The sequence below is a fragment of the Gossypium hirsutum genome, chromosome A02, assembly GCF_007990345.1.
Source record: "Gossypium hirsutum isolate 1008001.06 chromosome A02, Gossypium_hirsutum_v2.1, whole genome shotgun sequence".
Classification (NCBI taxonomy): Eukaryota; Viridiplantae; Streptophyta; class Magnoliopsida; order Malvales; family Malvaceae; genus Gossypium; species Gossypium hirsutum.
The window spans coordinates 101,087,652-101,098,930 of NC_053425.1; the positions used below are offsets into that span (position 1 = coordinate 101,087,652).

Below are 11,279 nucleotides of genomic sequence, written 5' to 3' on the forward strand. Positions count from 1 at the left end.
AGGGACTATGATATTAGGAACGCTTGATTTTTATTACTTTAGCCATTTTTATTTTTATTGCAGTTTAATTTTGTTTTTATTTTAATTACTAATTTTTCTTTTATTTGCTTTCGGCAAGTTTTTATAGTTTATGACTAGAAGAACCTGTCAGGACCTCTACTTTTTGATAGCGAAATTGAAAGCACAGCTCGTAGAAATCGTAGAGAAATAAGGTGAAGTCTACAGTATATAGAGGTAGAGCACGAGGAGGATACCAATAATACTGAGGAGATGGCTGAAAATCAAAATAATCCACTACCTCCTATGGTTGCTGCAAATCCTGTGAATCAGAATCCTGCTCCTTGTACTATGTACGACTATGCTAAGCCTATTTTAGTGGGGGCTAAATCAAGTATTGTTAGACCTGCAATTGCTGCAAATAATTTTGAACTGAAACCTAACACTATACAAATGATACAACAGTTTGTTTAGTTTGATGGTTTGTAGGATGAGGATCCAAACACTCATTTAGCAAAATTTCTGGAATTCTGTGACACCTTTAAGATTAATGGCATTTCTAACGATGCCATTCACCTTCATTTGTTTCCCTTTCATTACAGAATAAGGCTAAACAGTGGTTGAACTCGTTAGCACGATGGTCAATCACTACTTGGGAATAAATGACTGAAAAATTTTTGCTTAAATTTTTCTGCTGGCTAAAATGGCTAAATTGAGGAATGATATCTCTTCTTTTGTGCAGATGGATTTAGAAACACTTTATGATGCATGGGAGAGATACAAGGATTTATTGAGAAGGTGTCCTCACCATGGGTTACCTTTATGGTTATAGGTTCAGACCTTCTACAACAGTGTGAACCCCTCAACAAGGCAACTGATTGATGCAGCCTCTGGTGGAACCTTGAATAACAAAACACCTGAAAAGGCTTACGAACATATTAAAGAGATGCCACTAAACAACTATCAGTGGCAAGTCATGAGAACGAAGCTGATAAAAGCAGCAGGGTGTTGTCAACCTCGACGTGATCACTATGCTATCTAACCAAGTAGAACTATTGCATAAAAAGATTGATAGTTTGTATGATTTTACTCAGGTACATCCAGTGATGAGGTGTGATTCAAATAGAGGAGGGATGCACAACACAGACTATCCATCCTTCAACCCCAGCACCGAGGGAGAACAAGTCCACTATATGGGTAACAATTCTAGACCTCAGAATAACACTTATAGTAACACTTACAAAGCAGGTTGGAGGAACCATCCCAATTTCTCGTGGGGTGGTCAAGGGAATCAAAGGCCACAACACCCTCTAGGTTTTCAACAACCACCTTACCAACAGGAGAAAGTGTCAAACCTTGAGTAGATGCTTACAAAATTTATTTTAGCGTCAGAAACTCATTTTCAGAATACAGAGACAGCACTTAAAAATCAACAAGCGTCGATTTAGGGGCTCAAAACTCAAATAGGTCAGCTTCCTAAGTTGTTCTCTGAACGACCGCAAGGTGGCTTGCCCAATAATACAGAAACTAACCGAAGGGAGCAACTCCATGCCATCACTGTGCACGAAAAAGAACGGTTAGCTGAATCTAAATCTGAAACTAGGCAAGAAGCTATGGTAAGCAATGGTAAGGTTGAGGTGAGTCATGATACACAAAAGCTAGTAAGCAAAGAATATAGACCTCGTGTGCCATACCCCAATGTGACAAGGAAGGAGCACATAGACGAACAATTTGCTCTTTCACAGATGCCAAACGCAATTAAATTTTTAAAGGAACTTTTAGCAAACAAACTAAAGTTAGATGAGTCATCCCATGTGGAGTTAAATGCAGTTTGCTCAGCTATTTTTCAAAACAAGCTACCCAACAAACTGAAAAATCCAAGGAGTTTTACGATTCCTTGTTTAATTGGTTGCTTGAATGTTAATAATACTTTAGCTGATTTAGGGGCAAGTATTAATGTTATGCCTTATAAAATGTTTAAACAACTAGGTCTTGGGAAACCCAAACAAACTAGGATGAGCGTTCAATTGGATGATAAAACCATTAAATTTCCTAGGGGTATAATTGAAAATGTGCTTGTTAAAATCGACAAATTTATATTTCCAATAGACTTTGTTGTTTTAGACATGGATGAAGATAGTAACAGTCCTTTAATTTTAGGACGACCCTTTTTAACAACTGCTAGGACTATTATTGATGTCGGTACAGGTGAGTTAAGACTTTGGGTAGGTGATGACATGATTAAACTCCAAGCTCGTGACTTTGCCAAAAAGACTAGTGATTGAGATGATTACACAAGTTCTTTTAATGTGAGTAACCTTGTTGTTCAACCTTCTTTGTAGGAAAAACTTTCGAGAAGTATAAATGAGCCATGTTCCAGTCCATGTAATGACAAGACTATCCATGAAGAACGAAGGCTATAGATCGAGGAACTAGATGAATGGTGAACACAGGTTAAGGAGAAACTGAGAATACACAATGAATCAAGGCAGTGCCATGACAAACTTAAAGGAGAATTGAATCAACTTAGGGTTGGAGACAAAGTACTGTTAGATGAAGCAGACCCTCTTGTTGCCACTTCTGAACCTAATGGAGCAATCCCTTTTGCAGTACTCAACGTTTTCCCATACGGTACAGTCGGGAAAACTCATTCCAAATTTGGCACTTTTAAGGTAAACGGTACTCGTCTAAAACCTTATTTTGATAAGATTGATAGCAAGAATGAGGAGTTTCAACTCCTCGAACCACCATGACCGTGCAAATATGAGGTGAGTCAAGCTTATACTTTAAATAAGCACTTCTCGGGAGGCAACCTGAGCACTAACACAAATAACCCATTTATTTTATCTATTTTTTTGTATTTTTTATGCAGGTACAGTGAGCCACACGGCCTGGACACACGAGCGTATCCTTGGCCGTGTGGAAGCAAGGTTGAAATTTCCAAAAAATTGACATGCACACGACCTGCGATAAATCCACACGGCCGTGCGACACGACAGTGTGAAACTTGGAGCTTAATTTTTCGAATTTTAACAAGTTAGAAAGTTACATGGGCAAGGCCCATAGCCGTGTGTTTGGACACACGGGCGTGTGGAAGACCACACGGGCGTGGGAGAAGTGAACAACATTGCATACAGTCGTGCGATATGGTCGTGTGAAACACACGGCCTAGTCACACGGACATGTCCGAGGCCATGTGATGAGTGGGCCATTATTTTCCTCGACAAACACGGGTTGGAATTCGAGACACACGGGCGTATGACACGGCCGTGTGGCCCAAAACGAACCTTTACACGATCATGTCACCTTAAAAGCCCTATCCCCTAGTTTTTTTTTCATCTTCTTCTTCACTCAAAATCAACCCTAGCCGTCGCTCCCCTTTTCCCTACTCTGGCCACCATCACCTACCCCCCATATCGTCCCTTACGACCCCTTCCCTTACCATTTCTTCCTCCATTCCCCTTTCTTTTCCCTTCTCTCCTTCTCATCCTCTTCCCCCACCTTGTCCCACTCACACCCCACAAACCAGCCCCGTTCGAACCCCCATACCACTGCCACATGGCCAAACCACGACCGCACCTCCCCTCTCCTCCTACGCACAATGCCATCCTGAGCAGACCTCACCCTCCTCCGACTACCTCCCGTTGGTTTCTTGTTATTCCCTAACCTTTTCTTTATTGTTGTTTCATTTTCATTCTTTATTTCTTTATTTTCTTTCTTTAATTCTTATTTTTTATTTCATTTCATTTTCAGCGTACTCATTATATGATTCTCAGTTTTTGATAGTTCGTTCTCCATTAATTATTCCAATTCCTAATAATTAGTTGTCGAATATGTTAACCTTCATTTTCATGCTTAGTTTTCCTATTGCTTATCTCACTATTTTGATTTAACTTTGATTATTAATTTTGTTTAACTCCTTGCTCATTGGTTACATATTCTTTTCCTACTGTTCTTCTTCTATTGTTCGTTATCTTTAGCTTAGAATAATTTATTCAGTTGTATTTTTGTTATTTTACTTTCTAGATTTTTATGTTTTTTTTTATCGTTTAAGAGTATTTTGTTCTTTTAGGCCTACTTGATTCTTTTCATTTTGAGTACTACTTTATTTATTGATACTTTCTTTTACTTGTGCAGGTGCATTATGACGAACACACGTGGCAAGTCTAAAGTCGCCGTCCTCGCTTCAAAAAAGCGGAAGAGTCCTTGTAACACCCCGAATTTGGGCCTAGAAGTATTGGGCCTTGAGTGTGGGTCCGTAAGGAGGTTGTATATAGGTATTTAATTGTGCAATGAAATAACACAATTCAATGTCCGCTTTGGTGGTTAATGGCCCTGAGAAGTGTTAGAGAAATCTTGGGTTCAAACTTGGGCTTTAGCAAAAATTTTGGTATTAAGAGGAAAAAAAACCTGGATGCTTGGATGAAGGCTTTTAAATTATTGTGTTAAATAAATGACACAAGGAAGCTTGTAGTCTAGTGGTTGTGGCGTCATTAAGGTTGTATGGGAGCCTGGGTTCAAGCCTTGGCTCTTGCAATTTATTTTGGTTTTTTTTAAGGGAACCTGGACTTTGGCCTTTAGACCTTATAATTAATTAGGGATAAAATATGACACAAAAAGCCTTGTGGCTTAGTGGCAAGTAGCATGTGGAGCATCTGAGGGGAGGCATGGGTTCGAATCCCATGGCAAGCTAGGAGCATTTATTTTGCTAACAGGGGGCGGCAAGAGTTGGTGTTGAATTTAAACTCTGATGTTGGAAGGATCCCACATCGGGAAGCTAACATAAGAGGGGATGACCATGAGGAGAGTAGAGGTACCTTTCTTGGCTGATCCCTTTCACTGTATGGCGTGCTCGTTTGGGTTGAGCGTCGGCTAAGAGTGCTCGGAGCGTGGATTAACTCCAGTCTCCTATCAGGTGTGTATTTCTTACTACTCTAGCTGTAGGATAGCTACTTCGGGCCGCGATGGGCCGAAATGAGTCATGTGGGCCTAATGGGCCTACGGGCCCAATTGGATAAGTTGTTTGATTGTGTAGTAAATATTGGGCTAGGCTAGGTGAATCTAATATTTGTGGCTAGATTTGGGCTAAAAGGGCCACACGAGCGTGTGGGCCTATTTGGGCCGAGATGGGCTTTAGGGCCATTAGTATTGTTATCCATGTTTAGAATGATTTAGTTTACCAATTATTGAAATACCCTCGACTTGTAAAATTACCAAAGTACCCCCGATTTACATAATTACTGTTTTACCCTCGATTTACACAATTACCATTTTACCCTCGATTTATAGAATTACTATTTTACCATTGATTTACAGAATTACTGTTTTACCCTCGATTTATAAAATTACTAAAATACCCTTGGTTTACAAAATTACCAAAATACCCTCGATCAGTAAAATTACCAAAATACCCTGGTCTGTAAAATTGCTAAAATACCTCTGGTTTGTAAAATTACAAAAATACCCCTAGTTTGTAAAATTACCAAAATACCATTGGTTTGTGAAATTACAGAAATACCCTCAATTTGTAAAATTACCAAAATACCGCTGATTTACAAAATTACAGAAATACCCTTGACTTTCTAAAAATTATAGAAATACTATTGGTTTACAAAATTACTGAAATACCTTTGGTTTGTAGATTTACCAAAACACCCCGGTAGGATGAAATGACTAAAATACCCCTAATAGGTAAAAAGACCGTAAAGCCCTTGTAGGGTAAAGTGACCGTAATACCCCTGTATGCTGAAATGACGAATATGCCCTTATGTTCCGCATGACTGATGTGCTTAGGATTTACATATATTGATATTGGATTAGTTAAGTTTGAGTGATAGGTGGTGGTTATCGTAGGTGATTGATTTTGGAAACGTTTCAACTTCAACCCATAACAGGTGTGTACTAACCCTCGTAATAGCTTAGATTAATATTTGCTGAGAAGCCGAAATGCTAAAATACTGGTATTTTGGGAACTTGTAATGTTGCGTTTGGGTATAGATGCGATAAATACAATAAGATTGGTGTTTGGATCGATGGAACATGTAAGAACTCAATTTTGTGCACGATGGTAAGTTGGGCCTCAATGGCTGGAATCGGGCCTAATGGGCATCGAGCCCATTTGGGTAAAACTGATAAAAAATGGAATCTGGAAAAGTTGCATGTTAACACGGTTAGTACTATTGTAAAATTTGGATTATGTGGGCTTAATGGGCTAAATCGGCATTTATAGGGCCCATTAGAGGTTTTGGGCCCAAATGCCCGAGTTTGATAAAGTGGGTTAAAGATCATTTTTTAAACACTCAAAAATATTGATAATTGTTGATGAACATGGAAAACCCTGATATTTGGTAAAATTATGAAATTACCCTTATAATATGAAAAATGGTTGTTTTGCCCTTGTGGGCAAGTGACTGACTTGGACTGTGTGGTTGACGGATTCGGTTGTGAATATATGTTGGTGATATGAATGACTTGACTGTGATTGTTTGATTCAAATATGGGCATGACATTCTGCATACATGACATGTTGCATGGGTTGGGTTTTATAAATGGAGGAAGTGCTAAAAGGGCTATGCCCCAGTTTACCAAAAAGGGCTTTGCCCCTGTTTACCGAAAAGGGCTTTGCCCCAGTTTATCAAAAAGGCTTTGCCCCAGTTATTAAAAGAGGCTAGGCCTCTAGATATATGATAAAGCAGCTATGCTGCCAGTGGTGTGTTGGTTGGTACGGGTGGAGAGTAGCGGATGGTGGGTCGAGTAGTCTCCCCAAATGGGCTTGCATACATCCATTGACATTACATGTGATATTGAAATGGGACTAAGGGCCATACCGTTTACAGTAAAGGCTTCGGCCCAGTGATATGATTTATGATAAGGCTTCGGCCCAGTGATATGATTTATGAAAAGGCTTATGCCCAGTAACCGTTAAACAAAAGGCTTCGGCCCAGTATATGCCAAGACTAAATAGGGCTTTGGCCCAGATTGTACTGACACTGTGTTTTCACTGTTTGTTTGTTATTGGGATTACACACTGAGTTTTCATAAACTCACCCCGTTTCTAACTGTGCAGGTAATCCCTAAGCTTAGATGGTTTGGAACTGCGAGGGACTCGGAGATGGCCACACTACTGTTTCTGGTTCTTTAAATTGCAATAAGCAGCCGATTTATTTCTTTATAAGTTTTATCTTATTAATATTATTATTTGGTTTTGGGTTGTAATAAGGACATTTTAATTATTTTTTTGGGATTATTTTATTTTATACCATATATTTTTCTGATAATAATGTGAGTTAGACCTAGGGCACATTTCCAAAATGATAATTGTTTTCAAAATAAATGCAACGATACAATTAATCGGTTTATCAAAAATATTGACTTAAATGAATTGCAACTCGTTTTTTCAAAACTAACCTAGCACCAAAGTGTGGCAATGGTTGTGGGCATGTCTAGGATTGGATCCAATCAAGAGCATTGGTACTTAAGCAGCCTTCATGGCTCACCTCCTCTGTTTCGGATACCTACCTGGTGCACAGCTTCTATTCACTTTATTAACTTAGCAAAGACTATCTTTTAAAACACTAAGAAGGACGTTGAAAGAGGCATTGGTTTTCTTAAAAACTTCAATATGACACGTCGAATCCGGCCATAACGTCTGGGCCGGGTTTAGGGTGTTACAGTCCTGGTGCGACTTCCTCAAGCGCCTCTGTCAAGGTTCAGCATCCTTATCTCAGATTCTCTGTGGGCCCCCAGGAGGAATTGTACTAGCTTCATCGAGTACGACGTTCGGTGTGGGTTGCTGCGTTGATTGGGCCGCGTTAGAGCAGGTACATTTGACTGACGATGTGCCCGCGATTATTACCACAGTCCTATGGGATAGATTCTTCACCATCGTCGAGCCCACCTATTCGAAGCTCACCTTAGAGTTCGACGTCCCATTTTTAGTCCAGCAAGTCATGTCAGTCCATGACGAGCCAGGCACCATCACCTTTCACCTTGGTGGGTTGGTGCGACACATGAGTGTCCCAAAGTTCGGTGCTACTTTGGGACTTTACACAGAGGAGTTCATGAGCATCGAGGACTTTCTCCACCTTCATCGACATATTCATTACTCGCCCTCTCGATGTTGGGTAGAGCTCACAGGTGGCCTGACTAACTATCATGCGAGTCGCTTGAAGGCGATGCACCTCTCTCCAGCCCTACGGTATATTCACGCCCTTTTAGCTCATACATTGACGGGTCGGAGAGAGAGCACAGGAGTGGTTAGTACCTATGATGCTTATTTCCTGTGGAGCATGACTATCGGACTTGTATTTGATGTTGTATATTTTATTGCGCTTGCCTACCGAAATCAGACTGAACGCCATAAGAAGGGCCCTATCTTTCTCAGCCCTTACGTGACTCGTCACGCTTGACATTTCGGTTTACTCGACACACAGGAGCAATTCTCGACCCTTACCTTAGTAGGTCAGATATCCCCCAAGGCATCTCGAGCATGATCCATATGAGAATGATTGAGCGGCGACGTGGAGTGGACCCCCTCAGTACAGACTAGTCCAGTCTAACATTCAGCATGACCCAGAGGACTTCACTGATGATGTGCCTCCCTATCACGAGGACCCACCACAGCCTCCACCATTGAGTCATCGACATGCTCCCTCTACTGCTAGTTCCCTAGGAGTATCTTTCGAGGAGTTTACTAGTTTTCGTCAGTACTGTACTCAAAGGTTCGACAGTATTGATGCGACTTTACAGTAGATCTGCCAATACCTTCACATCACTCCTCCAGCACCACCGACTCATGACACTGATTAGTTTGATGATGAGGACCATTGAGTCTGATTATTTCTATGTTTATGTTTATGTTAATGTTTATTTCTATCTTTTCTTCTTATTTTTATTTTTATTTTTATTTTTATTCTTCTTGTTATGTCTATTTTGTTTTCCTATTTTGAACTTTATATTAATTATTATGGTTGTTTCTTAACGAGTAACCCTTTAATCTTCTTCAGCAGTGTGTTTATTTTCTTATTAGTTGCTCAGAATTATGCACTACCCCTATATTTCTTTACAATTCCGCTTTTCACTATTCTGGGAAATTCATCCACCATTCAGGGCAGTTTCAATTATCTTATTATCTTATGATATTTTTTTCTATTATGATTTATATTTGTTCGTACATTGAGGACAATGTACATCTTAAGTACGGGGAGGATATTTTTATGATTATCAGAAAATCCCTGAATTATATCTTGTTCTCAAATAATTTTCTCATATTACTATTAGAATGAATTTTGATTGATTTATGATTTTTATTAATATGTTTTGGATTAAAACATAGGTAATTGTACATTGATTATTTAAACTTTAGGACAATAGAGAATCAAGCATGATAAGTTGAATTTTTGAGAATTAAAATTGTTAGGTTGTTTCCCAGAAATGAGGTATTATCTTAAAGTTTTGAATTTACAGGATTAACATCAAATACCCATAATTTTCGCGAGATTTTGAGCCTTTTAAAGCATATATATTTCTTGCTCACTTTTATTGATGGTTATGAGTGAGTCAATACTAATTTTTTATTCTAGAACTTGCATCGATTATACATGTCGAGGCCATACCTTTGATTTGATATATTAAGATGATAAAGGCACTTAGGTTTTAACCTGTTTACTCCATAAAAAGCCCACCCATATAATTGACATTTAGTGAACCTCTTTAAGCCTTAAACATCATTTCTTGATTTCCCTTTAATGATAACCCAAAACTTAACCCTTTTTGATTCGTTAAGAATTTCTTCCTTTTTATTTGACTCACTTTTTATCGAGATTTAATTTGATTAGTTACCTAACTATGTTCATTCATTGCAGTTGCTGAATTATTCCTTATTATGTACTTTCCATTATTGTACTTGACTGTTTTTATTCTTAAAAAAAACCGTATATTTATATTCATATAATTACATATTGTTATAAAGAGCTTGGATAAGTTAAAGTTATTATATTGAGAAAAAGCTTACTTCATTAATTTTGGATAGTTTTAATTCTGGCACTTGTTTGTAATTCAGTAATTAGATTTATTTTTCTAAGTTTGGTAATTTATTAAATTAATCTCGATTCTAACCCTCTTTTTCAGCCTTTATCCACACCTTTAACCCAAGCCCCATTACAACCCTGTTAAAGACCTTTTGATTTGTGTATCATCTCATTTATAGTGGTAGAGATTTGATTTTCATGCAAGCCTATGGTAATAACTTTTCATGTTTGACTATTGAGTGCTTAATTGTTGAACCTTACACACTTTGAGTGATTTGAGTGAATCTTTAGTGAGGATGTCAACTCTCGTTGATTTGGAATTATCATATTTTAATCCCACGCTTGGCATATTTTTGGATGATTTATCATAAGATTTAGTGAATTTGGTGCTCCTAATCTTTTAATTTAATGTTTTATATCTAGATGAGCATAGGAAAGCGAAAAGTACAAGAAAAAGGCCAAAAACAAACAAAATAGGTTTATTTCAGTGCTGCACACGGCCAAGACACTTCCACACGGGTCATCCACAAGCCCGTGTGTGACAAACAGGCTGGATACATGCTCGTGTGTCATGGCTGTGTCGACATTAAATCACGTCAGAATTGCACACGGCCTGAGCACCTTCACACGGGCGTGGCACACGGACGTGTCCCTATCGAGCCCAAGTCTAATTCTATTCAGAAAAGGCTAATTTTGAGCTATTTTGGGCATTCCAAAGTCTATATAAACATCCTAGAAGAGGATCATCCTAGAAGAGGATCAAGGAGGACATAGAGAGTAGAAGGCAGAAATCACTTAAAGACTCGAAGACAGAAAACACTCGAAGACAACCATCGGAAGCAGCTCGGAAGCAGGCTTTACTTCAAGACTGAAGATCTCCATCCAATTTCTACTAAAGTTTTTGGGTTTCTTTATGTTTTGTTGTTTACATAATTTTGAGATGTTTTCACCCATTTTTATGAACTAATTTTCCTAGATACCTAGGGAAGATGAAACCTAAGACAAATCTTATTATCTTTTGAATTATATGATAAATACTTGTTCTTATTCTTAATTATGAGTGTTAATCCTTGCTTTAATATTCCAGGATATTAATTCAGGTTTTGATATGCTTATTTAGTGGAGAAAATGTCCCTGTTTAAGAGTAGATCTTCCATAATTAAGCGAAGTTGCATGCAATCCTAGAGATAGGACGACATAAATCTGTCGGATTAGAGTGAAATCTAATAAGGGAATCCATAGATCGAGTTAATG

At 38.5% G+C, this 11,279-nt stretch overlaps 1 non-coding gene across 1 annotated transcript; it reads right to left on the minus strand.

The window, feature by feature from the left end:
- Positions 1 to 706: 706 nt before the first annotated feature.
- On the minus strand, positions 707 to 813 carry LOC121216336 (small nucleolar RNA R71). Its single transcript, XR_005912503.1, has one exon. It is a non-coding gene; the product is annotated as a small nucleolar RNA R71 (small nucleolar RNA).
- Positions 814 to 11,279: the final 10,466 nt, after the last annotated feature.